The following is a 5,183-nucleotide window of genomic DNA, read 5'->3' as shown; positions in this document are numbered from 1 at the left end:
CCAAAAGGGTTCCTCTTAATGTCTTACATCAGGTTAATTATTAAACCAGCCGAAGAACCTAGACGAGAAGAAGGGAAAATTTTTCCACCCCTACAAACTCAATTTAAAACGTGCAAGAGACATGAACAATTCACAGAAAGAAATGCAAATGGCTCCATAACATATAAAAGATGTTCAGCCTTCTAAGAAAATGCAAATCAAAACTATAACTAAGTTAATAGTCTTTTAACTATCAGATTGGCAAAACTCCAAGAGTTTGTCAACACACTTTGCTGCCAAAGCCGTGGGCAAACAGCTATTCTGGTACACTGCTGGTGGAAAGGCAAATTGGGGCAACCTTCTAGATGGGAATTTGGTTGGCAATATCCGGCAAAGTTTTATGTGCATCTCCTCTCTGATCCAGCAATACCACTTTTCATAATATACCCCCAAAAAATCACTGGCAAAAATATGGAAAAAGTGATCGCTCCCGTCGCAAGTCCCAGCAGCTGGGGCGGCGGGAGCGGCGCCAAGGCTCTCGGCGCTCGGCCCGCGGGCACCCGGCACGCGCCCGCCCCGCCGCCACGCTGAGCGAGAGGAAGGTCAGCTCCGCCGTGGGGGCCTCGCAGGAGGAGCCCAAGAGATGGGCGAGGTTGTCGAAACCTGCTCCTGCAAAAGTGGAAACAAAGCCCCAAAAAGGCGGCAGGAAAAGATAAATCTGCAGACAAAAAAGTGCAAACAAAAGGGGAAAGGGGAGCAAAGGGAAAACAGGCCTACGTGGCTCACCCAGAAACTAAAGATTTACCTGCAGAAAACGGAGAAGCTAAAAATGAGGAGATTCCGCCTCTGAGGAAGCAGGGGAGAAAGAAGCCAAGTCTGATTAGTATCACACCACGTCTTATCAGTGATCCCCGTCTCCCTGCTTCTACAATCCAGAGGAAGATTTCTATCAACTAGTTTGTAAATGCAAGTAGCTCTAGAAACGTTTTTAAGAAGTAGGGAATTCCACCTCATCCCATTTTTTAAGTGTCAATGCTTTTTTTAAAGAGGTGAAATCATGTGCTGGTTGTTTATTTTTTGGTACAACCAGAAAACAGTGGGATATTGAATATGGGAGGCTTTGATTGTCTTGGGTGTCAGCTTAACATTCCATATGGAGGCAGTTTTTATATCCTATAATACAGAGCATATTAAGTGGTCATTTGGTGTCAGTCATGCATTTAACAGGTCTTGAACATTTTGAATTACTTCTATTCCTGTTTTTGGTAGAATTATTTCCTAAACAAAACCACTCCTTGATCTTTACTCTCCCTGTCATGATTTTGTGCACTCTGTAGCACTCTGTATCGTCTTTGGTCGTGGCAGTCCAGTTTTCCTAGTCATTTTGTTAATGTCTAATCCCACCACTATTTCCAGCAGCACAGTTCCCAGTGCCAGGTCTCAGAAGAACAGAAGATCTCAGGAGTCCTGTAGAACTGTTTTTTTTTTTCCCTCTTGACCAGAGAGTCCTAAAGATGCTGCGGAAAGACCTCACCTACAATCATATCTACGTCAAGAGAACTAGGGCCTTAATGATTTTCAAACCCTGCTGGAAAAGTGCCCATGTTTTCTCTGGAACTGGGATAGTTTGGGAAAGCTATCAAATAATAAAAAGAATGGGAATGAGACACCCTACAGACATTAAATATTTTGCCATGTCACAAATAAACAAAACAGGATCCAAGATGTCAGAGTAGATAAACACCATGCCTGCGTCCTTCCATGAATAAATTAAAATTACAGCTAAATTATAGAACAATCAACCTGGAGAACCATCTGAAGTCTACCTGAACAGAAGTCCTATAACTAAAAATACAAAGAAGAAGCTGCATCGAGACTGGTAGGAGGAGTGGAGACACGGAACAGGCCCCAAACCTCTATGTGATGGTTGAAATCAGGAGGGAAATCTCAGCCGCAGAGGTTCCCCCCGGAGGAGTGAGCAACCCCAAGCCCCCCACACCAGTCTCCTAGCCCAGAGTACAGGTGCTGGGAAGAAGAGCTCCCACAACATCTGGCTGTGAAAAGGAGTGGGAATTTCAACCATTCAAGTGGGACAGAAGGCTGCCAGGAAACCCAGATGTCCTCTTAAATGGCCTGCCCACAGACTCACTTGTTCACAGGCACTCACCTTGGGTTTTAACAGAGGGACAGTGACTTGGGGGGCCTCAGAGACACACAGGGGGCAGACTGAGGAGTGTGGCTTCGGGGGAGGACTGGATGACAGTCAACATTTTCTCATTGAGGGGTCCATCTCCCATGCAGATGTCAATTGGGCGCCTTCTTCCCTATGTTGAGCTTGACCCCATAGGCCAAATATGAATCTGATTGACCTGGTGAGCTCCACTGCTCCACCATGCTGACTCACCTAGGACCCTGCCCTACCCAACTTGTGAACCGCTGGAGGCACTTTCTCTGTGAGCAGCCAGCCCCTCTCTCATTGCACTCTTTCTTGGAAAACTATCGGAATCCAAAGCCCCCAGGCAAGTGGCAACTGGCCTCATTGTGCTCTGAGACTTTTACTGAGTCACTCCAGGCTCAGCATTGGCACTACACCAGAGTCTACATTAACCTGGTGACCACAATTCTTCCCACTCTAGTGACTCCCTGAGATCCTGCCTCACCCAATTTGTGTACTGCACAAGGCTTTATCAGTGGCTGAACCTTCAGGGAACTGGCAGGTGGCAGCAGGCCTCATGGTGTCCTGGTTTTTTGCAGAGTTACTAGGCCAAGTACTGGTGGTAGCTGTCCTTGGTTCACAGCATGGCCTCCCCATGTACCTCCAGGTTTAACACAGGTGGAAAACAACTGTGGATCACTTTGTATCTCCTACCAGGTAGCTCCCAGCTAGTCACAGGCAGTGGCTGACCTGGGCCTGCACCAGAGTCCCTCCCAAGAGGCCCCAGAACCAACATACTTGGAGGTTGGCTTCAGACCACAGCAGAGCACTGCCCAATTAGCCTCACAAGTGGCAAATGCAAAGGGTGGTCTCAACAGGCACCAGAGCCTACTGGGATGAATCTCATTCAGTGGGTGTAAGCCTCCCACACAGCAGCTCATAGCTGTGTATATAGCCAAACCCCACCGCCAATCAGCTTGAGGGTCAATCCCATCCACTGACCTGCCAAGAGCAATCAAGGCTCAACTATAACAGGAGAGCACACACAACGCACACAAGGGACACGCCTGGAGCACTGAGGGCAGGTGATCAGGAAGACTGTGCCACTGGACCCCACAGAACACTTGCTACATAAGGCCACCTGGCCAAGACTGGGACACTACCTAATACATAGAAACAAACACAGAGAGGCAGCCAAAATGAGAAAATAAAGAAATCTGTCCCAAATGAAAAAACAGGAGAAAAATCCAGAAAAATAACTAAATGAAATGGAGGCTAAATAAATAAGAAATGAAGACAAGCAAACTACCAGAGACAGAGTTCAAAACAACGGTTATACAAATGCTCAAGGAACTTAATGAGAACTTCAACAAAGAGATTGCAAGCATAATTAAATGACATAGAAACCATAAAAAAGAACCAGTCAGAAGTGAAGAATACAATAACTGAAATGAAGAATGCACTCACTAGAAGGAATCACCAGCAGACTAGATGAAGCAGAGGATCAAATCAGTGATTGAAAGACAAGGTAACAGAAAACACCCAATCAGAACAGCAAAAAGAAAAAAGAATGGGAAAAGAAATGAGGATAGTTTAAGAGGCCTCTGGGACAACATCAAGCATAACAACATTTGCCTCATAGAGGTACCAGAAGGAGAAGAAAGAAAGCAAGAGCTTGAGAACATATTTGAAGAAATAATGACTGAAAATTTTCCTAACCTGATGAAGGGAATAGACATATAAGTCCAGGAAGCACAGAGTTCCAAACAGGATGAACCCAAACAGGCCCACACCTTGAAACATCATAATTAAAATGGCAAAGATTAAAGACAAAGAGAGAATCCTAAAAGCAGCAAGAGAAAGACAACTAGTAACTTATAAGAGCGTTCGCATAAGACTGTCAGCTGATTTCTCAACAGAAACTTTGCAGACCAGAAGGGATTGGCAGGAAATATTCAACATGATGAAAAGCCAGGACCTACAAACAAGACTACTCTACCAGCAGGGCTGTCATTTAAAATCGAACAACAGATAAAGAGCTTCCCAAACAGGAAAAATGCTAAAGGAGTTCATCACCACCAAACCAGTATTACAAGGAATGTTAGAGGGACTTCTTTAAGATGGAAAAAAAATCAAAATTATGAATAATAAAATAGCAATAACTACATATCTATCAACAATTACTTTCAGTGTAAATGGATTAAATGCTGCAATAAAAAGATATAGGTTGGCTGAATGGATAAGAAAACAAAACCCATATATATGCTGCCTACAATAGACTCACTTCAGATTGAAAGACACACAGAGACAGAAAGTAGAGGGATGGAAAAAGATATTTCATGAAAATAAAAATGAAGAAAAAAATTGAAAACCTGGAGCAGCAAATTTACATAATGTTATTAACCCCCCCAAAAAAAAGCTGGAATAGCAATACTTATACCAGACAAAACAGACTTTAAAACAAAGCTTATAAGAAGAGACAATGAAGGACCCAGTAATCCCACTTCTGAGTATTTATCCGAAGAAACCCAAAATGCTACTTTGAGGAAACGTGTGCATCCATATATTCATTGCAGCATTGTTTACAATGGCCAAGATGTGCAGACAACCTGGGTGTCCATTGATGGATAAACGGCAGAAGAGTAGGTGGTACATATATACAATGGAATATTGCTAGGCCATGGAAGGGAATGGGTTCTCTCCATCTGCGGCAGTATGGATGGATCTAGAGGGTGTTGTGCGGAGTATGACAGACAGAGAAAGACAGATGCAATGTGATTTCACTTATATGTGGAATCTAAGAACAAAATTAACAACAAAATAGAAACAAAATAGATACAGACATTTTGATGGTTGACAGATGGGAGAGAGGTTGGGGGTGTGGGTAAAAAGAAGGGGAAGAGATTAAGAAGTACAAATTGGTTGTTACAAAGTAGTCATGGGGTGTAGGGTATAGCACAAGGACTATAGTCAATAATGTTGTAATAACTATTATGGGGTCAAATGGATATTAGATTTGTTGGGGTGATAGATGGGAAGTGGTTGGGGG

The 5,183-nt window shown here is 43.7% G+C and overlaps 1 pseudogene; it reads left to right on the top strand.

Moving 5' to 3' along the window:
• The first annotated feature begins 398 nt into the window (after positions 1 to 398).
• Positions 399 to 4,776, top strand: LOC141571781 (non-histone chromosomal protein HMG-14 pseudogene; annotated as a pseudogene).
• The last annotated feature ends 407 nt before the right edge of the window (positions 4,777 to 5,183 follow it).

This window comes from Rhinolophus sinicus, linkage group LG05, assembly GCF_036562045.2.
Source record: "Rhinolophus sinicus isolate RSC01 linkage group LG05, ASM3656204v1, whole genome shotgun sequence".
NCBI lineage: Eukaryota > Metazoa > Chordata > Mammalia > Chiroptera > Rhinolophidae > Rhinolophus > Rhinolophus sinicus.
This window is presented reverse-complemented; position numbering and strand designations above follow the sequence as displayed.